At 38.8% G+C, this 25,929-nt stretch overlaps 1 long non-coding RNA gene across 1 annotated transcript in view; it reads left to right on the forward strand.

Annotated features, from left to right (window-relative positions):
• LOC115287350 overlaps positions 1-21,889 on the forward strand; it is a 164,858-nt gene extending 142,969 nt beyond the window's left edge. Inside the window, exon 3 of the long non-coding RNA XR_003906452.1 lies at positions 21,597-21,889. This is a non-coding gene — a long non-coding RNA (uncharacterized LOC115287350). The remainder of the gene's footprint in view (positions 1-21,596) is intronic.
• Positions 21,890-25,929: the final 4,040 nt, after the last annotated feature.

Genomic DNA, 25,929 nt, shown 5'->3' on the forward strand with positions numbered 1-25,929 from the left:
TTTTTTTTTTTTTTTTTTTTTTTTTTTTTTAGTGTTTCTAAACTTAAAATCTACTTGGTTTGAAATCAAGTGGTTGGAACACAAATTTTGACTTTTATTTTTAAGCATGTTGATTCAAAGTTTCATTGAAGAAACTTTCAGTCAGTGGATCAGTTTGATTCTGTAACTTAGCCCACAGTACCTAATTAATGTTTTGTACTGTTTTGAGGACCAATGCTCAAAGTGGATTTTGTTCTTGAAAGTGTCCCAGTAGATTTGATGACATTTGTTGGCTTGAGGTCTGATTTTTCCCCCCTCATAGATTTAAGATTTCTATCTAATGTTGAAAACTGCACAAATTTGTATGGAATAAAGCCTAGAAAAATTAAAACTGTAGATTGAATAGTAATCAAAATTAATTCTAGTGTGTATGATGGAGGGAAAATTTTGGTTCCATAATTTCTCTCTTCATGGTGTTGGACTTAAAAAATAGTTGAAATGTATTTCTGTACCACAACTTAAGCTTCAATAAAAGTTTGCTTAATTAAAAAAAATAAAAAATAAAAAAATAAACCATAAATGGGAGGAAGTTTAGAAAAATATGTATTTGAGAGAATATAAGTAATTGAACTGGATAAATTGTTACCTTTTATCAGCAAGTTAAGTGATACATATTTACTAAATAAATTATTATGTAGTGCTTTTCTTCTTACCTACTACATCATGTATCAAATGAATATAAAGACTAGGGCACTTGGGGGGCCTAGTCAGTTGAGCATTTGACTCTTGATGTCGGCTCAGATGATGATCCCAGGGTCTTAGGATAAAGCCCTGCTTCGGACTCTGTGCTGCTGAGAGTGGAGCCTACTTAAGAATCTTTCTCTCTCCCTCTGCCCTGCCCCCACTTGCACACAGGCTCAAGCTCTCTCTTTCTTTTGCTCTCTCTCTCTCTCTAAAATTAAAAAAAAAATTTAAAGGAAGAATATAAAGACCATCTCATTCCAGGCTGTTCTTGGACCTTTGGGTTTTGTAGAAGAAAAAAGGATGCATGTATGATGGAAAATGGGAAAAACTAAGGTGTCACAAGGAATCAAAAGAAAAAAAAATGTGGCACATGGTTCTGGAAATGATGGAGCCTCCGTTCCGTCATAGGAAAGGAAGGGGAGTTTGAACTTGGGCCAAGTGTTGTCACTGGTCAGACATGAAAAATGAAGAGAGAGAAGTGATGGCTTGGTTCTCAAGATGCTTGTCTACTATCTGGAAGATGTATTTAAATCCTGTGAAAGCAAGAGATCAACTGAGGTTGGGTTCAAAGTCTTTGAATTAAAGGGACACATGTAATGCATGTAATACATGAGGTTACTTCCAGGCGGAGTGGCCAGAGAAAGGTTTATAGGTCAGCTCAGTATTTGAACTGCACTTTGAGGAGCTCATTGAATTGTGGTAATGGAAGAGCAGATGCGAAGGCATTCTAGATCGGTGAAACATATCGATTGGTGAAGCGTTTAGTCATTCAATAAATATTTTGGGGGACTTTCTATGTCCCTGCACTGTTTAGTCTTTAAAATACTAAATATATAATGCAATTTCTGCCCTCAAAGAACTAATGGAAAATTAGAGGAGACAGAACCACAAATAGAAGAAAGTTGAGGAAGGCCCCTGTATCTAAGGGAATATAAATAATTAAATGTGAAAGAATTCATATAAAAGAGTACAGCTATAAAAAGACTAGAATAGTAAATTGTGTCAGATTTCATATTCCTTGCTAGAAAGTTTCAAATAAAGCTCTGAGAAGCCACTGAAAGTATCTGAGTAAAAAATCCTGGGAAACCTAGCAAAAGCTTTCCTTTTTCTTCATTAATCGACTGGGTTCCATAGCTATAGTTCAAGCAATTATTCTTCCTAAACACTTCAGAGATATGTAAGACATGTTCTTTGTTAGCAAGGAGCTTAGTCTACAGTAAGAAATTCACTGCGTATACAGAGCAAAAGCCTTAAGGGAGTTGAATATCAGTGAGATTATACCCGATCTGAGATCAGAGGAGATAATATGGAAAAAATAGATCTTGGAAAACCACCACATTTCAAGTCATGTGAAGTCACCCAAGCAGAATTTATTACCAAAGTCAGGGCACGAAAGAAAGGGAAACCCAGAGTAAGTTCAAGAGAATGGCAGGAGATAATAGCACCAAGGGAAATTGGATTATTGGAAAGGACTTCAGATTTCAGAGTCACTTCCTTTTTCATTGTGGAGTAATGGAGAGCCACCCCAGTCACTGAAGCTTTAAGATCAGAAATGAGATACTGTGAGTGGGTATAAGAAGATGAGCACCGTCTTAAAAGGGTTGCTATGAAGAATAAATGATGTCATATGTATAAAGAGGTTAGAATACTGCTCAGCATGTCTTTAATTTTTTATTACTGGAAGTATTTTTCCAAGTGTGCTTTTGCTATTTTTTCTCCAAACTTTTATTCCATTTGTATGTAGGAAAATTCCATTTCTTTATAGAAATATTGTGTCTCTCTCTACACCCTTTACACCTGCGCTTTTTACAGTTCCCTATCGTTTAGAGCCTCTGGATTTCAGACTTGGTGACGAAGGACTCTCTTTCCCAAGATTGTATGAGTAGGGCCTCATTTTTTCCTAAATATATTTTTGTTATTGTTTTATATTTTACATTTCAATCTTTAAATGTGATTGGGAACTATAGATTTTTTTCAAAGGAAGATAGAGTTGTGTCTGGGCCATTATTACATAGTTGGTTTTATTCTCTCGAAATCAATGTAACACTGTTCCCTTTGTTCCCTTCACATAAAGGGGGATAGGTTGAATGATCTAGTCTGTTGATCTAGTATCTATTCTTAGGCTAATATGATACTGATTTTCTTACAGCGGATTCATAGTTCTTTCAAATATTTGATAATAAAAGTCCTTTTTACTTTTCTTTTTATAATTTCCTTCACTATGGTTAAACACTTATCCTTTTATATGAAATTTAAAATAGTTTTGTCCAATTCGAAAAATAATCATCTGGAGGATTTTAATTGAAGTTGCATTAAATGTGTAGGTTAATTTTGTGGAAATAATATATTCTGAATATTAAATCTTCTGCTCTGAGAAGATATGTATCTTTCTAGTTCTTTCATTTCAGAAGTTATTTACTTCAAGATTATTATACATAGTTTTTTTTTCTCCATGGAGCCTTCTTTTCTTACATGAGTCTTGTTAACTATTGTGAGTACATTTTCTTATAGTTTTGCATTTTCATTTTCAGATACTTATAGTTAGTAGGGATAATGTGTATTGATATTAGAAATTATATATGATAATATTGTCTATTAATTAGGCTAGGCTTAGCTGAACATTTTCATTGCTGAGCTCAGCCATGATCAGATAATGACAGCATCACCTAGATGGTTCTCCTTTAGGACATTGGCTTTCCAAAATCTCTTACTAATTACAGAATGCGTTTGGTTGGGTCCTTTTGTGTGCTTGTTTTAAACCAGCTATATTCTAGAGATGCAAACATATCATTAGAATAGGAAAACTTGGGGCGCCTGGGTGGCTCAGTCAGTTAAGCACCTGACTTTGGCTTAAGCCACAATATCGCAGTTTATGAGTTTGAGCCCTGCGTCGGACTCTGTGCTGATAGCTCAGAACCTGGAGTCTGCTTCGGATTCTGTATCTCCCTCCCTCTCTCTCTCTCTCTCTCTCTGCATCTGCCTCCCTCTCCCTCTCTCTCTCTCTCTCAAAAATAACAAACATTAAAAAAGAAAGAGAAGCAAAACAAAACTCTCTCCTATTACAGTGTTGACTCTGATTTTTAACTTCTGTCCTGCTGAATTCATTGATGGCTCCAAAATAATCTTATAATGGAATTAGAGCCCACCTCCTTCCGCACCCTGATTTATGCTTCTATTGTTGCATTATTCACAATAATATCTGTAGCTGATATAGTAATTTTACCATGCTTTTAAAAATGTACTCCTATTGTTTTTCTTAGAGATTTTATAAGAAATGGCTATTATTTATATCTCTTGCTTCTATCAGTACTTATTCATATTATGATGTCATTTTAATTTGTTGTAAGAACCTTTTGTTATATTTCATAATACTGAACTACTCCTGCATTACTGAATTAAATCTTAAATCTGCTAGCTTATAATACTGTTGTTATGCTTATAGTGTGTCCCCCCCAAAAAAGGGATTTTAAAGCCCTGATTCCAGAATCTATGAAAAAGGGTCTTTGTGGATGTAATCAGGTTAAGATGAGATCATGAGTGGGGAGCCCAAGCCACTATGACCGACGGCCTTATAAAAGGAAGAGAAGGGGCGCCTGGGTGGCTCAGTTGGTTGAGCGGCCGACTTCGGCTCACGTCCTGATCTCACAGTTTGTGGGTTTGAGCCCCGCGTCGGGCTCTGTGCTGACAGCTCAGAGCCTGGAGCCTGCTTCTGATTCTGTCTGTCCCTCTCTCTCTGACCCTACCCCACTCATGATCTGCCTCTCTCTGTCTCTCAAAAATAAATAAATGTTAAAAAAAATAAAATAAAAGGAAGAGAAGAGACAGACCCTTACCCACCGGAATCTACCTGAAGCTGGAGGCAGAGATTGGAGTGCTGTGTCCACAAGCCAAGGACAGCCAAGGACTGTGCCCAGAAGCTGAGAGAAAGACATGGGACACATCCTTCCCGAAAGGCTTCCGAAAGAGTGCAGCCCTGTCAGTGCCTTGATCTCTAGCCTCCAGAACTTGGAAAGAATAAATTTCTGTTATGCAATGTTATGCAATTGTGATGCTTCATTGAGGCAACCAGAGGAACTAATATCATCATCGTTTGATTCATTGCTGGATTCTAAGTGCTACCATTTTATTAATAATGTTTCAGATGTAAAGTATAATTCTCTAAGTCTGTCTATATTCATTTTAATCTATCATATATGATTTTGATAATGTTATCCCAATATTTATAATTAATTGGAGAGATTTCCATCTGTGTCCATGGTCTGAGAAAGTTTAACATCAGAGTCCCTTTTTCCTTAAAAGTGAAATAGACCAGGGCCTTGGTGCCATTATATCCTGTTAAATTTTCAAATGTATTTTCAAAATCTCCATATGGCTATTCACTTCTACCTCTGTATTGTGGTTCCTTTTCCTGTATTAGCCTACTCTTGCTCTCTCTCTGTTTTATAGCTTTCTCCTTAGTCGGTGGGGGTGGAGGTGGCCGGAGTTATGAGAGAGTTGGAGGGCACCCATAAACAGACAAATGGATTTGTAGTGCTCACTGGGCACAGCCACTGAGGGAGGCTTCAGATAACAGGAAGGAGAAATCACAAGTTGCAGGGTCCCCTGAGTCACACAGCTGAAGCAGCGCCCCCCCCCCATTATTCTCACAGAGCAGTGGCTAATTACAGAGTTCTTGAACCTCTAGGAAAATCAGAAGAATGGGGACTACTTTCTCTTTTTAATTAACTTCGTTCTTGCCTGAGTTGTTTAAAAAGGCAGGGATATTGGGAGAGTGGAAGGCGTTCTCCTTTTTCAATTAACTCACTTTTATGTACCTTTTAGATAAAAGGGCAGATGCCTTCGGGTGGTCTCAGCTTACGGGAGGGGCCACACACGGGAGCCATACTGAAAATGCGGCATGCCAGGCCGTGAGGAGGGCACTGCAGGGCCGTGCGGTCTGTGCCATGGCGTAGCAATCAAAACAGGACTTTTTAGGAATACAAAAAAAAATGTCCTGGAGGTATGACCAGACTTGGGGCTTCTCTATTAGGATTCTTCTAGTCTCTTTCTTGAAATATGTATCTCTTTCTTTTATAACTGGAGAACAACTGTAAGAGCCAGCTTGATTCAGTTTAGCCTGAAAATTAGCCATTATCGTTTACCTGAGAAACAAAAGACCACATGAATTTTTTTAATAATTTTTTTTATGTTTGCATATCTTAGAAGGACAGAGAGACAAAGTGTGAGCAGGGGAAGGGCAGAGAGAGAGGGAGACTCAGAATCTGAAGCAGGCTCCAGGCTCCGAGCTGTCAGCACAGAGCCTGACGCGGGGCTGGAAGTCACAGACCTTGAGATCATGACCTGAGCTGAAGTCAGATACTTAACCCACTGGGCCACCCAGTCGCACTGATGGTCACAAGAATTTTTAAGTGATTAATTTCTTTGGGGAACACTGCTTTAAAAAATACTGACCTGTTCTGAGAAGCACCAATTGTGTAAACTTTGAGGATTTAATATATGTGTATGACTATCTTTATGTGGCTTGAACTTTCAGGTAGCTCCTCCCCCCCCACCCCCCCGCCCCCCGCCCTCCGCCCTCCGCCCTCCCACAACTGATGAAGATTGTGAATCAGTGTCCCTAGTGCCTCAGGGACAGGACCTGAGTGGTGCTTATCATACTCTCCAATCACTTTAGTAGATGGTTCAAGGAGAGATGCATTTCAGGGAGAATCTTCATCTGTGTTCTTAAGTTAAAAGAAGGAACCTAGAGATTTCAAGACCACGACCTTCCGCTGTCCTGGAGGGAAGCCAGCCTGTGACAACAAAGCCATCTGGGCAGAAGGTGCAGGTGTGGGAAACACCAAGAAAGCCTGTATGTTGTTCGGATACTTGCAGCAAGGGTTCTTGTCCCTAGATCGAACCCCGCCTTTGCTGGGGTCTGGTTTCTGGTTAGATACAACACTAAGTATGCCGTCCCTCCCCCTCCATTTTGCTGAACCAGCTCAAGTTAGCAGTCTGAGTGACACCGTGATGTTTTAAATGGGGGGGGAAGCTATATATTTTTACTTTCTGAAGGAGTAACTTGTAATTTGCTGTCTTTGAGTCAATTTCCATTTAATTGGTGTTTTTCCTTTCTGAATTGGAAAAATAGTTTCTGCACTTTACATTTGGGGCCTATAGGAGAGCCACATGGTGGTAACAATGTAAAAATCTGCTAAGTCTGCAGCCGAAGAGAACTTTCAGTGGCATGCCTGTTTTCCAAGAAGCTTGTTTACTGTTCATTTATCTGCCCTCCCCTAAGGCGGAGGAAAACATAATGCTCTCTCTGTGGGAGTTCACCCTGTACAGGAATTGGTTTTATTTTGCAGGACTTTGCTAAAGTCTGCCTAATGCCCGATTTCACCTACTAAAATTTCAAAGAGGCAGGCATTGCGGTTCCTCAAATATTCTGAATTAGTGCCTTTCATTTGCCTTATTGTCTGTCAACCAAATTTATATAGGTTTTGTTTTGGTTTGTCTTTTAAATAAATGGCATATTTATACTGGGAAATTTTGACATGTTCTTACATGATTATTATGATCTGCATCTTAGTGCTTTACATTATTTTGTGCTCTTAAATCTGCGCGGCTATGTGTTTTATTTCTTTAATGGCTGTGCAGATACAGTTGGTCCCTTATAGCATATACAAATAACGTATTTTATTCCACTAACAAATAAGTGATGTTCCCCTAAAACTGAAGTGTCTGAAAGTGTTTGTGCTTTCTGTTAATGTTTTTGTGTGAACAGCACTGGAGCTATACCAAAACTCACTGGGAAATCCTTTAATAACGTCAAGTACGTAATAGGGCACTTTAGTTAGGATGCCATAATCAGTGATCCACCTGTCTCTGGGCTACTGTGATTGATTCTTGCAGACTTGAGTTTCATGTGACAACTGCATGGCCTTTCCTTATTGTGTCTTAGAAGTTTCTGGACACACGCTACCCATTTGTTAAGTTAGTGGCTTTTTCATATCAATTTCATTTGGTTTTGTGACTTTCTTGACTGGCTTTGGGGAAGTAGAGAAATATTAAATTGGGATAACAGAGGTACAGGTAAGAATAGGTGTCTCCATATACCCAAAGGCCACTGAGAAATTAGAATTAGAGGAACATGTTAATCAGGAAACACTCCAGTATGCAAACAACCCATTTGTCACGGGTTGGAGCTGCTCTTTCCAAAAGGAAAGTCTTTCTACCTTAATCGTTCTTTTGCATCCCCGAGGAAGAAGCACTTTATTTTGGACCTCTTTACATAAGGGGGAGAAAGATCTTTAACCCGTTTCTTACAAAATGGGACAAAGACCCTTAGAAGGATATTGGCACAGACTTGGAGGCAGTGGGGAAAAGGGCTGCCTGCCTCACTCTGCCACGGGGATGGTTGGTTAGGGTTCACAGACACTGCTATTATTAGGCAGAGGAGAGAGAATTAGCACTGGCAGTGCCCACAGCAAGGAACTGAGCCACGCACATCGAGAAAAGGAAATAGATGCAAAGAGGAAGGCTCAGACGGAGGCGCTGCAAGACCCAGAAGGCAGGGCGGGAGAGAAGGTGTGAGAAAACAATGTGGACAAACCTCTAAGGCCAGCATTTGTCTAGATTGTCTTTTTCACTATCAGTCCTTGGGTGAATACATTTACTTCTGATGCTAAAAGATTTATACCTCGGAATTCTTAGGTGCTTCGGAAGGGGAATGGATGAGCATGATTTTTTCAGGAAGCTTGTGCAGTCTCAGATGATACAGAGTTGTACTGATTAGAATTGATTCTCATACTCTTTTTCTCCCCCTGAAGATCCTGCTTGCTCAGCAGAGCAAAGATGTCAGGGTCCGTATTCCGCTGTTCCCCTGGGGTTGCCTCATGGTCACGGTGTCGTTGCCACAGCTTCAGCCATTGCTTCTGCATTCAGAGCTGAAAGAAGAGGGACAGTCTAAGTAAGCATGTGTAGAAAACTGAGGTAATTTGGGAAAGTTTAAAAGAAAGCAAAACTTTCTCAGAACTTGCCTTCTTCAACAGTCTTACTTATAATTTATTGAACAAAATTAGGTCTTGTTGCCAGCCCGAGCTATAAGGAAGGTTAGGAAAGTGGAGAATCTGAATGCCATGATTCTCACAGCCTTATCAGAAAAAAGGTGTCTCGTGTGGGAATATGCTAAGGTGTATTTGATCCAATGTGTTTATCATATAACATCATAGACTCATGTACATATTACATGCATATATTTATCTTAAGGTAGGACGTCTCAAAAAATCAACATCTGGGGGCGCCTGGGTGGCTCAGTTGGTTAAGCCTCCGACTTCGCTCAGGTCAGATTTCACGTTCATGTGTTCAAGCCCCGCATCAGGCTCTATGCTGACAGCTAGCTCAGAGCCTGGAGCCTGCTTCTAGTTCTTTGTCTCCTTCTCTCTCTGCCCCTCCCCCTCTCATGCTCTGTGTCTCTCTGTATCAAAAATAAATAAAACATTAAAAAAAATTTTTTAAATCAACATCTGTATGGTGACTAACTTTGGTCCATTTTCTTCCAATATTAAAGTTAGAACATCTATAGGAAATATATATGGCCCCCTAAACGTGAGCTGGGAAAACTTTTTCCTAAAGAGCTATAGAGTAAATATTTTAAGATTTACAGTCACACTGTTCTGTTGTTATAGTGTGAAAGAACTTTTTTTCATGAGTGGTTATTGGATCATTGGAAATTCCCTTTCAGTATCAATGGAGAAGATCAAATTATTTATTTTTTTAGATCCATTAAAATGATGAATTCTGTAATGGATTTTCTATGTTTCAAACATCTTTAAATTCCTGAAATATAGCCCACATATTCATGTTATATTTTTATGTGCTATTGAATTCTATTTGCTAACAATCTATGTGAGATTTTTGTATAATTACAAGCGAAATAGGTCTGTATTCCTTTTGTGTGCTATCTTTATCAGTTTAAGGAATGAGCTTTTTTGTTTTTGTTTTTGTTTTAAGTAGACTCCGCTCCCGACATGGGGCTTGAACTCACAACCTTGAGACTAGAAGTCTCATACTCTATGAACTGAGCCAGCCAGATGCCCCAGGAATGAGTTTTAACAGGATAGATAGGGACTAATTCTGAGAGATGATTGTAAAATATTACAAAGCATCAAGTTCTTTTTTCCCTTTTCCTTGATGAGATGGCATCCTCTATGAGCTAAATGGGAGAGATCCGTGCCCTTCCCCCTGGTTACCAACAAGGCATTAGGCCAACAATAATATAATGAGCTACGATTTCGCAAGCCAGAGCAACACATCTCTCCCAGGTCCCTGATGGGCCCCCCAGGGTAGTGCTAATATGAGAATCATGTCTCACAAAACGAATGTAATATGATGTCAAAGTCTACAATGGATTTATGCACATTTCCATTCTAATGAGAAAATATATCCAACATCTCCAGCTTAATCTGCATTCCAAGGGTTTGATGTTGACCTTGCCCTTTAGTTATGCTGTGATCGCTGGACCATATTCCTTTCTCGGGGAATGTGAAAGACATACTCCCAGGTGTTAACATGACAGAGAATAAAATCAAGATACCAGGATTAAGGAATTAGAGCCATGTTGCAAATATGCATAAAGTAGCTCCTTTTTCCTAAATTATCACGTCCACTAAACTGTGACTGCTTTCTCATGGGCCTATCGTTTTGCAACTAAGGGTTTGCAGTCATTAGGATAATGACTAATGAAATACATCGCATGTTAAAACTCTGTATGTTTTGGTCATGCATGTTTTCATCTTATATGACTTAAAAATATTAGTTCCATGTATTTTACAAAGGCTATTTGTTCCTTTTCTCACGCTGAGCTGCTTTCATGAAGTACCTAGTTTAAAAGCTAAGTTTAAAGTAATTGACTCATTATCTTTTTACCACAGAGACAACATGCAACTTTATTGTTTGTATATAGCTCTTTTTTTTTCAGTTGTGCCTAAAGATAATGTCATAATCACAATCTGTAGGGATCGTCTTGTAATAATCAACAATATCCAATAAGTATTCAATTTCAAATTGGTTATGCGGTAATAAAATCAATGAGGTGCTTTGATTGAACAAATAGAAGAACGCAGAGATGAAGAGAGATTACACAGATGCCTCCTGCCCTCCAGGAGAGATTGGTGTTACTTGCCAAAATTCAAGCACCAGGGATATCCCAGGGCCAGCAAGTTTTCATCAAAAGAACTTTCTCATAAGAGAGCTGACACAAAGTATTATCTTAAAGGGTACAAAACCTCTGCCTCTTCACAGAAGCTCAACCAGGGAAAGACTATGGAACCAGGGCATAAGCTATTGCTAACAGACTATCAGTTAATGTTTCTTTTTGTATCAGAAGACAAGGGTGGGGGAAGGATCTGTTTAATTTCATGCACCATGAACCTCAGTTATTTTTAAACAAGTTTTAGGCTTTCTAGGGGGTGTTTACTTCTAATATTAATGAAGGTTTTAAGTAGAGTATTGTTTATATAGAAGGACATTTTAAATATATATATGATATATATTTAGCATATATATGATGATAATATATTAAATTATATATAGTAATATTGTATTATTCTCTAAGATACAAGATTTTTTTTAAGTCATGAAAATCATGTGCCTATAGATTAATAGCTCCTTTTCTCCCTTAATTCTAAAGGCACTTGACTCCATCCCTGAAACTCAAGTTGGGGGAGACATCCTAAGCCTTGTCCCCCAGAAAGGACTTGCAGACATGAGCATCTCAGCCTCTGTCCTTCCGGCCCTCCCCCCACCCCCATACTTCCTTCTGCTGACGCTATTCTTCCATTTTATTTTATTTTATTTTATTTTATTTTATTTTTTAAATGTTTGTTTATTTGTTTTGAGAGAGAGAACACATGAGTACGGAGAGGGGCAGAGAGAAAATCCCAAGAAGGCTCTGGCTGTTAGTGTAGAGCCTGACACAGAGCTTGGTCCCACCCACTGTGAGATCATGACCTGAGCCACAATCAAGAGTCAGATGCTTAACTGACTGAGCCATCCAGGTGTACCTATCCTTCCATTTTAATTAGACTTTACATTTCTTGACCCTTCTACTTTCACCCTCTTATATCTCTTTTGTCTTCACTTCCTTCCTAAGCCACGTGATTCATCCATCACCTCAACTGTACCCTTCTCAATGTTCTGCTTTCCCTGGTTTTCTGCCATCTTCATCAAACTTGGCCCAGATAAACACTCCAACCCAAGATGAATTCAATCTGCTTTCTGTGCATTCCACCTGGACTTTCAACACAGTTGGAAAACTATACAACCACAAGATTTGGCATCACTGAGGCCAACAAGGCAAGCTTCCTTTTAGGCTTTCCCCCCCTACATATCAACCCTACGTTTCCCTTCTCAATACCACTTCCAAAGTGGCTATTTCAAAGCTTGTCTCCTCTTCTCAGACACCCTACCCTTATCACTACCTCCCGTTTCCTGCCCCTGGTCATTAGTTACTCTGACCCACAACCATCTCTCTCTCTTCTTCTCTCACGTGATAATGGAAAAAACTATCTAATTCCTGCTCCTGTGTCCTGGATCCCATACTTTCCCTACCTTCTCAGAGAGCCCATCCATTCAATTATACTTCCTCCCATGTTTTTATTTTTTATATGTTTCTTTATTTTAGAGAGAGAACACAAGCAGGTAGGGGCAGAGAGGGAGGGAGGGAGAGAATCCGGTGTGGAGCTTGAACTCTTGAACTGTGAGATCATGAGCTGAGCTGATTAAGAGCTGGAGGCTCAAGTGACTGAACCACCCAGGCACCCCCCTCCCATGTTTTAAAAACACTCCCTATTTCCTCCTTCCCAAATATCTTCAGGCCTCTCTAGTCTTAAGAATTGTATGACCTGAGGCACAACTCAGGTACATCGCTATTGTCCCCACCTCCCTGCCTCCCATGCACACAGTCTTTTGTATCCACCTGTTTTCCTTAACAACAATAGTATTGATTATCTTGTTGCAAAATCCACAAATCCTCTGAGCAACCTCTAGTGTTTTCTTTTTGATTTCTTTAGAGTATTTCATTTCATGGCTCACTCTTCTTAAAGTCTTTATTTTGCTTCTGTAAATCTACACTTTTATAGTTTTCTTCTTATGTCCTGGGTCATTCCTTTTCAATCTGCTTTCCAATGATTCTTTCTCTAAAAGTGCTGTGTGTGTATGTGTGTGTTCTGCCTCTTGCCATCCTGGCTTCCCTCTTTGTCATTCTAGCTGAGTTCTGCAATCACTGCTATGTTTGTAGTTAACATTTTCATGATATTGACTTTCTTCTTTCTAGGTCTTCAACTCAAATTTCTCCTGAATTTCTGATCAACATATTCAAATATTTACTGAATCTTTTTCATTATATAAATAGCTCAGTTGCCAAAACTGAGGCCAGTTTTCCACTTACCCCCAAAATTGCTGTTCCTCCTGTGGATTTCTCTTAGAAGGATCCCAGAATCCTACCCCAATTGCCCAAGCCAGAAATGCTGGAGTAATCTGTGATTTTTCTCTTCCTGTCTCATTAAGTGTAATTTACCACCATAGCCTGTTGGTATCTTCTAGAAATGTCTTGATTTTGTCCGTTTTTCATTATACCCCTTGCCCTTCCTTCTTTGATATAAATCCTAATCTTTTTCATCTGTAGTACAATAACTTTCTTTTTTTTTTATGTTTTGTTTTGTTTTTTTTTGAGAGAGAGAGAGCATAAGCCGGGGAGGGTCAGAGACAGAGGGAGATACAGAATCTGAAGCAGGCTCCAGGCTCTGAGCTAGTTGTCAGCAGAGCCTGACGCAGGGCTCAAACCCATAAACCATGAGATCATGACCTGAGCCGCAGCCGGACATTTAACCAACTAAGCCACCCAGGCACCCCTATAGAACAAGAACTTTCTAACTGGTCCCCTGACTTTTTCCATGCCTCCTGTCAATCTCACTATTTCTAAAATTTAAATAGATTCAAAACTATTCAGTGATTCTCTTCTACTGTTGGAAAACCATCCAAGTTTTCTAGAATGTAAGGGACTTGCTAAGCCATCTTTTTGTCTTTCTTTCTTTGCTTTCACACCCCTGACATGCAGGTTCCTCTGCCTAATCATCTGCCCTCATTTGGGATTTCATTCAGATGTTAGACTTTTCTGATCTCCCCAAAGTTAGACTAGATAGCGCTTCTACTGCACCACACGCTACCGTGGTATTTTCAAAGGACAACATTGCCTTTAATGTATAATACGCAATTTCTCTGAGATCTCATATGCCAAAATATCCCACAAGTATCTCTGCCTTAGTTTTTCCCTCCTCCAGCCAGAGACAGCAAGGCATCTTTCCTTCTTCTAGTTTAAAGTTAATTCTTCACCTGAGGCTCTGGATTCCATTCTCCCATGCTTCTTGCCACTTGGTTCCATCAATATTCCTTTATCTCATAGATTCATACAGATTGAGAAATACCAGAATGTTCACTCTATTGGTTCCCTCTCTTAAGCATGTGCTCTGTTAAAGTCTCTTCCTTCCTTAAACCTCCCTTTTGACCTGGCTCATGAATTATATCTATCTTTCCTTCCTCTCTTTCAGGAGCACAGGATATTCTTTGCATCATTTCCTCACCCGAGTTTACTCCCCAAGCCACAATTGCAACTGTGTATGTTATTTGTTTTCTAATTTCCCCAGGGATTTCCTTTTCTGTTCAATCTGTCTACTGTGTTTGACACTCTCGGTCAGTCTTCTGTTTTCATATTCTTTCTTCCTTCAGAATCCATAACAACCTAATATCTTCATTTTTATTCCCACATCTCAGCTCACTCTTTCACTGTCATTTTCAGTGAAAATGGCATTTCTCTTCTGACTGACGTTTAAGAGTCAGTATCCCCAAGAGTCCCATTGTCTCTTGGCATGATCTCATCCTGTCACCTCCTGCTTGTGGTTCCCATAGCCAACCCCTTTTTCCTAAATTCCAAAACATATATCCATTTTCTTTCTAGAAGTCATATACTTCACTGTCATCAACTCACTTCGGTACTACTGAATTCTTTTTATCCCTTGTCACCCCAAAACAGGTTTTCCTAAATTTTCTGCTTCAGTGAGTGTTACAGGCTCAGATGCTAAAAGAAAGGAAAACAAAATAAAACCTGACATTAATTTTGGCTTTTGCTTCTCTTTCATGATCTCTTTGCTCACCACCCAAACCAGAGCCACTTTGCCAGTGTTCTCACTATTCTTCACATGTCCCTTTGCGTTCTCATTGCTGCCACTTTTTCCATGCCCTCTTGAGTTTTGAGAAATATTGTAGTATTTGACTATCTTTACTCCTTGTTTCCAGTTTCACTACTTGGAATCTATTCTTTGCTCTTCTATCATTGTACTTTTCTAGACCATTCATCTAATGAATGCATATTCTTTCTGTGTACTAGAACGTGTTACAGCTAAAAGCCTTTCATGATCTAGTCTGACCACACACATCTCAGAATTCACACTTCTCCACTCTCTCCCCTCATTCTTCTTCTTCAGCATACTTCCCCGCCTCTAAAAAGATCCATTGTCACACCACACCAAGCTTCTTACTGGCGCCTCAAGACATCGTGCTGTTCTTTGTTCATATTCTTTGCTTATGCAGTTTCCTCTGGTTGGTCTGCTCTTCCACCATTTTTAATCTGTCAAAGTAGAGATTCAGCTCATAGGTGCCTTTTCCAAGTTGCTTCACGAAGACTCCTGCCGCAGCGTTAGGTGACATCCCATGTTCTTTCATGGTACTCCATGCACATTTCTAACATAAAATTTACAATAAATTTACCGTAACTTTCTATCTCCCAAAAGACTAAGAGTTTCTTAAAATCAGAGGCTTTGCGTTTTGACTCAGTATGCATGTCAAATACAACGCCAGGTACATGATAGGTACTCATTAATAATGCTTATCGAATGAAAGCAGACTTGTTCAAATCAGCAAATCTTTTGAACTATCCATATTGTATAGAACATGGGAAAGGGACGAAGATACGAATGCTGTACTTGAGTTATTTTTCCCCTTTCTCTGGAGAAATCCAAGAATGATATACAAAAAGAGCCGCTGGTGTCTTTGTGATCATTTATTTTTTTCAGTACTCTTTCACAGGCCATTTAGAGTTTGAAATGTAACCTAACTATGATCAATAGGGGATATACAGAGAACAGGCCTGAAAACAAATCACATAAAAGATGTAGCATGATCTCAATCCACTGTCCTTCTCATTTCTTATGGACATATTGAGTCATTTATTATTTATTCATTATCGATCCCTCACTGTGCATCGGACATTGTGGTAGAGGCCAGGGTAAAAGTCTCTGACATAAAGAGACTCATATTAGCGGAGAGTGCACTTGTAAAAACAAGTGGTTTTTTTTAAAACTTTGAATTAATAGAGACATACCCTCATTTTATGGAAGTGCAGAGAAGGAAATGAGATGAGCAAGACCAAGTAGCAATTAATTTTTCAGGACTTTGCCGTGAAAGAACTGATACTTGAGTCCTGGAACGAGGTTGCCTGAAACATCCCTCCATTTACTTTCCTCAAACCACACCCCTCGTTTCTTCTCCCCACTGTTAGAGATCCGTAAGCATCCCTTATCCACATCTTAGCTTCCGTTCACTTTTATAATCATGTTTTTATACTTGCGATTTGGGTAATTTTGTGTTTCCTTAATTAGATTTTAAACACCTTAAGTACAGGAGCATATTTTCATAATCCTAATACTGAATTAGGTCCCTGTGGGTGCTTAATAAATACTTATTAGTGCATTGGCTTAATGTCCCTGGCATCATTACATTGGAAGAATCAGTTTCTGTGTTTGATAATCTTCCCATTTTTTATTAACTTATGAAATGGTAAATTACATTGTTTCAAACATTCTCCAATTCATTTTCTTCCTTTTGAGATGTAATTACTCATTATAAATTATTTATCTCTCCCTTCCTAATTTAAGTCATTTAAAGTTGCAGTATATAAATAGTATCGCTAAACATAGCTTGCTAATTTGTTTCACACAGCAGGGTAGTAGGAAATTGCATAAAGATTTCCTAAATTCCCACAGGATAGAGTGGAGACATACAGACAGAATAGATAGTATATAGACTAGACTCTTCTCCTTTAAGCCCCTTACTCTGATACCCCTCACAGTGTGGTAGAAATGGTGAATAAGCCAAAAGAGGGTACAGTAGAGCATAATATTACCTAGGAACTGGGTAATTAGAAAGAGCCAGTCCAGACTCTACCACTTGCTTGTGCATGAGCTTTAGAAAGTTATACAGATGTTTTGAATCTCAATTTTGTCATTTATAGGGTAAGATAAATAGGATTAATAAACTAATGAGAGCGCAGCATTTAGCAAAGTGCCTGGGCAGGGACACATACAAACGCCTCGGTTCCCACTATTAATGATGCGACTCGGGAGCTAAGATGTTACTAGAGCATAGAAATTGTTATGAAGGAAAATGTGGAGTGAAAGAGCCCGCCTGCCTAGCAGACATATTCTCTCACTGCCTCATAAAATACTACCTTCGCAAACAGAGCGGGATGCTTTGTGTTCTGCAGAAGAGAAAGGAAACTTTTGTTGCAAAACTGGTTGTGCAACGCTACAAAAGTAGCCACTTTTACCTAGGGCAAGTCAAACTGTTCTAAAACGGTTTTGTTCACTTTACCAATTTCTCTTCTCATGAAGGTGCAGTGTGATATGTACATGTGTGTGTGTGTGTGTGTGTCATATTAAAGTCAGTAGAACTTCAGGTAACAGTCAAATTGCCACGTCATTACTTCTGAAGGAATAACTCCAGTTTCAACTCAGCAACTAGAAATATACGAAAGATTACAGAAAAAAAAAGGAAGGAAGCAATAAAGGAAGGAAGGAATATAAAGCTCGGTTTAAAGAAGATACTTTTCAAAGATGCTTTCTCTAAAGTCAAACTCTCAAGTCACAGGTCACATATCAACCTGTGAATCAATCTTCTACCCAGTTTTGATAGCACATTTGACACATATCAGACAAAACAAAAACAAAAAGACACCATGTCAACAGATAATCTCTATAATTTTAAAATGTTTGTAATAATAATACCTTTATGGATTCTATCATTTTATTAGTAAGAGGGAAATATAGAAAATCAATTTTAATTTCTTTTTAAAATCACGTTGTGTATTGGAATAAATCCCAATTCTGTGGCTATCTGTTTGGAGAACTCATTAAAAAGGAGATGTGGATTTGCAGCCTCACACAAAGTGATTCTTTCTAGGGTTAAAATAAAAATATATAGACTTTCCTTTGTATGTTTTCTCTAGAGAAATTACCTTTTAAGTTCTTAAAGACTACAGTTTCTTTCATACTTTTAAACTTTAAAAAATATTTTTATAACCTTATTTAAAGGTTTGCCTGACTCATTCACAAGATCTTTAGAGACTTCTTATAACTAGACTCTTCCACACTTAGACTGAAATGTATGTACCTTCTTCTCAGAGGTCATTCAAACTTTTCTATAGCAAAGTTTTATTTATCTGTTAAGATCCAAGAGTTGTCAGAGGCTGAAAAATTTTTCATGTACTTCTAAGAAAAAAATAAACATGTAATTTTCTTCTATTTTTTATGAGCTATTTTAACCACATATTAGCTAATCTTTAGATTTGTTAATGTGGAAGAAAAGGTAAGCATTTAACTTTAAAAAGATAATTTTAATTCAATTAAATTTTTTACTTTGCTTTTCTGTTTGGAGTGTCATTGTAACTACTGTATTGTAAATGATGGAAAACAATTGCGTATGTTTAAAAATATGAAACTTTATAAAGTAAAAAAAATAAAATAAAATTTCAAAAAAAATTTTACTTTTCAGAGTAAAAGTAAATTTACTTTTAACTCCATGAGTATTTGAATTATTATTGTCAAGGGGTTAATGGCATTCTCTGTTCTCAAGGTTACACTAAAGAATTCCCAAATGCTTCATCCTCAAACTCCAAAATTATTTTTACTAATAGGAATTAATGATGCTTGGGGTTCTAGCTTGCATTTAGTGAGTATAAAAGTACAGTTTTTTCTCCAGACCCAGTACTTCTTCAAACCAGAATTTATTAGGTATTTCTTCAGCATTTCAGTGAAAGAGAACTCCAGGCTTCATGAAGGATGGGCGGAGGAGAAGGAAGAGGAGGATTAAAGATAACCACACTCAGACTCTCCAGAATCCCGACCATTCTGATTTTGTCCTCATATTAGAGTGCACAACTGAGCAAAACAAAGAGAATTAGCCAGACTACTCAGTCTTTAGCAAGTCTTTACTTTTATGTGAGGGTTGCCTCAGACCTGATTTGCTTCCCGCCTCAAATGGTTTACCAAAGGATTCCTTCCCACTATAGATGGAGTACTTTGACCAAAGTCCTGACAAACACATGTTTTCCTATCTCAGTTTCCAGTGATGTTGTATTCCATCGACAATGTCATAGTGACACTTACAAAATGCTACCATGCAACCTACTCATCCCAGGCTGCATTACCTGTGGACTTCTACACCACCACCTTCTCCTTGTCTGGCAGTCTGTTTTTGGGCTCCCCCAATCAATTTCTCTTCCTAATTTCTAAATGCATTCTTACATTGACCTTCATTTCTTCATTTACTTCTAAACAAAAATGTAGGCAGATTCCCCTAAGTACAAAGATCTGATCTCTACTATGCTGTCTCTCCCCTTTCCTAAAGGTCATCTATGTGTATTTCCTTGCTCATTATCAGCCCTTCCTTTGGGTTCTTAAGCTACAGAACTAATGTCTATTTCTCTGCTGGAGTTTTACTCTTGCCTTCTCAGGAATGCCTCAAGTTGAATATGTCAGAATCAATAAATTCATAAATTTCCTTCTAAAACCTGTACTTGCCTCACTGTATCTGCTGTTAGTGGCATCAACATCTCCAACAGCCTCAGTCCAGGGCCATCTCCTGCCCCTCCCACTCTTGAACCTCCTTCATCGTATCCATGTCTTAAATATTTCCTCCCATGTCATTTCCTCTGCCATTCCTCTAGTTCAGGACTTCTGTCATTTCTTTTTTGTTTTTTAATGTTTGTTTGTTTGTTTGTTTATTTATTTATTTTGAGATAGAGACAGAGCATGAGTAGGGGCAGGTCAGAGAGAGTGGGAGATACAGAATCTGAAGCAGGCTCCAGGCTCTGAGCTGTCAGCACAGAGCTCAACGGGTGGGCTCAAACTCACAAACTGCAAGATCATGACCTGAGCTGAAGTCAGATGCTTAACTGACTGAGCCACCCAGCCACCCCTGTCATTTCTTACTTAACAGCCATTGTCTGGATGTCTTCCTTCTTTTCATCTCTTCCCTCCTTTAATGCCCCCTAAATTGCTGCCCAAGTACTCTTCCCGAAAATATAGCTCTTCCAGTGACTCCCTGTTGTCTACCAATTAAATTCTAAACCCGCATCATTTATATCTAACACTTCCTTGGAGTGATTTCACCTGTATTTACCACTACTGCTCAAGACACAGTCTCGGACTGAACTCAGCTTTGAGACATTCCCCAGACACACCGTGCCCTTTCACCCTCACGGAGACCCGTTTGTTCTCATCACACACCAGAGCATGAATATCGCGCCTCAGAGTTGACGCCATGTTGTCCTTGAGGCATTCTGTGACGATCCTTTCTACCAGGCTCCACCACAACCACTCAGTTATTCTTGAGACCTGACCACATTTGTTTTCTTCAGAGTTCTTTATATTTTGAAATACTTTATGAGTATTTATTGGTTTATTCTCCAGCCTATTACATCCAGCATTCAGGGGCACGAATAAAGGTTGTTGTTTTTTTTCAGTCCAATTGTTTGTTTTTTAGTTACCATATATTTCTGGTGTGAATAAAGCTTGAAAAAGATGAAGATATGTATTGCAATTCTTCTTTGGGCTGGGCATTGTCTCTGGTGCAGCGAGACACTCTCCATCCATTGTTTGGACTCTCAAACCATTTTTAATACAACATTTTAATGATAATTACACTAATGTTGAAAATTTTTCATCCAGAAGTAATTTTCTGCAAATAAGCTCCATTTTGCCAATTTAATTTATTAATTGATGCAAATTTCTCAGACTACTGACATTCTTATTCTCTCGCTAAAATTATTTATTTTTAATTTTTATTTGACTATTGTTACATTAGCTTCAGGTGTGCAACATAGTAATTCAGCAATTCTATATGTTATGCCATGCTTGCACAAGTGTCACCACACAATGCTATTACAGTACCATTGACCTTATTCCCTATGCTGTGCATTGTATCCCCATTACTTATTGATTCCATTCCTGGACATCTGTACCACTCACTCACCTTCCCCCGTTTGGCCCATCCCTCCAGTCTCTTCCCCTCTGACAACCATCAGTTTGTTCTCTGTGTTTATAGGTCCGAATCTGTTTTTGTTTGTTTATGTATTCATTTGTTTCATTTTTTAGATTCCACATATGAGTGAAATCATATGGTATTTGCCTTTCTCAGTTTGACTTATTTTGCCTAGCATAACATGCTCTAGGTCCCTCCATGTTGCAAATGGCAAGGTCTCATCCTTTTTTATGGCTGCAAAATATTCCATATATATATATATATATGTGTGTGTGTGTGTATAATATATATATATATATATATATATATATATATATATATGCATATGTTGCCATTTTCTCCTACCCAGTCTAAATCTTCTATGTCATATTTGGCCACTTCAATGTCTAGATTATTTGCTTCCTCTATTTTTATCAATTAGAGTTTTAGCCTTTTTCAAATTATTTGGTTTTTATTGATTATACTACTAATCATATTTATTATTAATTGGAAATAACATAATTTTATTTATTCATTAGGTACTACCTAAGAAAATTGTGAAGAATTTGGTGACAGAAAGAAGAGGGAGAAGGAGAGAAGAATGTTGGGACATTGACAAACTTACTCATGGGGAGGCAGGAACTTATCATCTGTACAGAAAAATAGTCAGTCTGTTGCATTTCTGGTTATCTGGAACTCACAGAACTCTCCTGAACGCAGCAGGACCACAGTGCTTGATTTGAGCTCCCTGTTGCGTGTGTGTGTGTGTGTGTGTGTGTGTGTGTGTGTGTGTTATAGTCCAGGTTCATTAAAAACCAGTGCATCTATGGTGCTTGACTTGGTTGTTCACTTTCTCCTAAGGATCACAATCTTACATTGCCTTTTCTCCAGTGCTTGAAATATTGATTATATATACTTCACTCTTTGTAACTCTTTACAATGGAGGACTAGTTTGAAAACTGGTTTCTGCAGCCTGGCTAACCTGACCTCTTTGTTCGGGGCCTATCTTTGGACTTGCAGCTGGACTCAAGAATGAGTCCAAAAGAGCTCACCAGGGCTCCGTGTCCACAGGAAGCTGGTGGAATGAATGCCGGCTATCACTGTCATTCAAATGGGGGAGACCCAGCTAAGCACAACCACAGCTCGGTCTATTTACAGACAACTATTGATTCTTTAGGATGTGAAGATTGGCTACCTAGCTTTCACTTTTTTGGGAGGACATTAAATGGAGAGTGCTGAGGGACTCTATTCAGTATGCTTTCTTTCATTTAAACCTCCATTTTCCGTCCATTGTCCCTGCTTCCCCCCCGTGCCTGCTGTCCCTGAATTGAGTCTGTCTGTTTCTATTTCTCCAGCAGATACTGCCCCCACCCCATAACCCCTACTACTGAAGGGATTATATTCGCCTGGCTACCTAGGGGTAGAGGAGATGTCCTGTTGACTCTGCCTTCAGAACCTATCTAGAAACTAATGATATTCCAACACTTCCATTGCTGTCACTCCGGTCCTAGCCACCTGTGATGGTCAATGTTATGTGTCGATTTGGTTAGGGTATGGTGCCCAGTTGTCTGGATAAACAGAAATGTAGATGTTTTTCTGAAGGTATTGTTTAGATGTGGCTAACAGTTAACTCAGTTAACTTTGAGTAAAGCAAATTACCTTCCATATGTGTGGGCTTCATCCAATCGGGTGAAGATCATAAGAGCAAAGACTGAAGTTTCCCAGAAAAACAGCAGTTCTGCCTCAAGACTGTGATGTGGAAACCTGTCTGAGTTTCCAGCTGGCCTGCCCTGCAAAGTGTGGACACAGAACTGTAACATCAACTCCTATCTGAATTTCCAGGCTGCCAACTTGACCTGTGGATTTTGGCTTCCCAGCCAATACACTCATGTAAGTCAATTGGTTAATAACTAAGTCTTTCCCTGCCCTCTGTCTTCCCTCCTGGCCTCTTTTACTCTTGCCCTCTCTGTTTATATATGTATAAGTATATGTACACATGTATGATATACATAAGTGTATATGTTCATGTATGCACTATTAGTTCTATGTCTCCGGAAAACTTTAATATGTCACCATTGTTTCTCTCTCCTAGATTTCATCAAACACCTCCAACCTGATCTCCCTTTTCCCCAACTTAATCCCTTATAGTCTCTTCACTAGATAGAATCCAAAATCTTTTTCAAACTCAAGTTTTTATCTATCCTAACTAGAATAAAATCTAAAATCTTGACCATGGCCATGAACTTGCATGCCCTTCCCCCTGCCATCTGTCCAACCTCACTTCTCACCATTCCAACTTCTGCTCAATCCACTCTGGCTATCCTGTCTTCCAGCCATGTCTCTGCCCCTTATTTTCCTTTGCTTGAAATGTTCTTTATCCAGTTCTGTATGCCTTCATAAATCTCCACTCCAGTATTATCTCCTCAAAGTGCTGTGCCTAGTTACCCACTAATCACTCTCCTTTTCTTCCCACCATTAACCCCTTTATTCTTACCCCTTTATTCTACTTTCTTTTCCTTCATGACATATAATATAGCCTGAAACTATATCACTTAATTATTCATATACTTTTTTTCCTATCTCCCTAACTTCTTCCTCATGAAAAAAAGCCATTTATTTATGTCCCCCTAACCTGCACCCAAGGAAATGATTCACCTGGTGTTTTGTCCTATTTAGCCAAACCCCCCTTTGATCCCTGAGGACATATTTATTCCCATGGATAAGAAAAAGGAATGTGATCACTCCTAGGGTTGGACAAGGGGATTAGGGAGCGGGGTTTGATCTTCTTGAATACAGACAACTTTCTTCAGATTAGTCTTTTTTCCAAAAAATTCAATAATGATTTTATGTGTTCCATTTCCTCCTTTGTTTCTATGATATGTATTATTTCCACATTGAAAAATTATTTTGAGAAGTATGCTTTTAAACACACCGTGATCCTATACCACTGCCCAGAGTAGGACGCCATCATAAGTCATTAACATGCCATACGCCTTCTGAATAAATAAAAGCTACAAAACTCCAGTTATATAACATGCCATATGCCTTCTGAATAAATAAAAGCTACAAAGCCCCCATCATACACAATCTTAGGCAATAATGTTTACAAACCTACATACACTAAAACGAATGTAGACAGTAAATGTACCACGAGAGTGATCAAAGATGCACAGTGACAACCACTTATGACCGGTCTGACCCCCAGGAGCCAGCGCCAGCTAGCCCCTGGAACCGGGCCATTTATTATGCTCAACAAACAAACAAAAAACTAATGAAAAAGGTATTATCTTCTAGAAAGCACATGACAGTCTCTATGTGCACGGTGAATTTTTTCCTAAATACATCTGGAAGGGATTTGGGACTCTGATTGAAGAATTAGATATTAAGCTCTTTGGGCCAAGAATCTGGTTCCTACCAAAGTTACACTGCCCGCCATGCCCCACAGTGAATCATTACCTGGGGTGCTCTATCGGCAGTCATGGCGACAGCTTGTAATCAAATCATAAGAAGCATTTTCTTTAAATCAGGATTCAAAAGGACATCCAGAATTCTAGCAGTTGTTCACCACTTATGAGCAGTCTAGAGAGAATAGATGAGTTTGGAACCAAATCCCTGCCTACGGAAGTCCTTTAGGGGTACACAGTTGGGTATGAGCCCTTGGAAACACTGACGTCTCCCGTTTGTCACAAACCTAGAACGAGCCTTCATCTTTGACATAGTGACCAAATGTAAATCACAGAAAATAATATCTTGACCCAAAATGACACTGCGGGGCAGGCTGATGCCAGTCTAATATATCTAGTTCCAGAAAAATAGGAAATAGGAGGTTCTCATTTTTCTCTACACTGAACGACTTTCTTCTTTTGTGAAAATAAGACACTGCATTTCTCTTTTGAATTGTCTCTTCTTTTAATTAGAGAACTGGAGAAACTTCTCTCTTGCTAAATCTTCCCATCCTTGTGAAACGGTAATAACTAATTTCAAGCTGTCAATGCAGAAAAGATACTTGCTGCTTCCTTGTCACGTGGGTGGTTCTTTCCCTCCCGCCAAAGCCAGATCCTTTTTTTACTTTTGCTCTTACGTGAGCAAATTAGGAGCAAGGTAAAATGAATTAACTCTTCATTACATTCTAGAAAACAAAACCGGGAAATGCCTACTTAAGCTCCATCAGGTAAATGAAATGAACAGGAAGTCCTTATTACACCGGAAGGCTGGATGACTTTTTAACAATTGGGAAGAGTCGCTGCGAGTGGAAATACTCTAATTTCACTCCTGGCCCAAATATGTCAGAAGCGATCTACCTTCTACATTTGAAACATGTATTGCAGGAGGCTGTATTGGAAGTCAAGTTCTTACATTCTGCCTTCTCACAATACGTATGAGCTTGCTCTCTTTTCTATGAACTTTTCTCTTCACCCACGCTTCTCTACTCAGCATATATTCAGTCAAATAGGCTCATTTTCCTAGGGGCATTTTAATTCCAATTTTTACACTTATATGAATATGAGGTCTGATCATTTTTTGCCATATCTGTGGTCTGAAAGCAACTGTAGGCTACAGAAAACAATGTTCCAAGGTAGCAATGGGTAGGCTGTATCATCTTCTCCCAAATGAGTTGAGCACATCTTCAATCGTGTATAGCTACTGAATATCAGGAGACAAGTATGCATGAATGCAGGCTGTCATTAAACAAGAGATTTCTAAGCGCTCACTAGACTGGTGAGCTCAGTTCACCAAAACCTACATCAGAAAACCTACATCATATCCAGCCATCATGTGCCCGTGAGATTTACCCATTTGTCGCAATGAGCATCTGAGTACCCTCGCTCAAGAAGAAAATTCTGTTGAGTTCAAACTAATATAGCACTGCTG

Source organism: Suricata suricatta, chromosome 1 (assembly GCF_006229205.1).
Source record: "Suricata suricatta isolate VVHF042 chromosome 1, meerkat_22Aug2017_6uvM2_HiC, whole genome shotgun sequence".
Lineage (NCBI taxonomy): Eukaryota > Metazoa > Chordata > Mammalia > Carnivora > Herpestidae > Suricata > Suricata suricatta.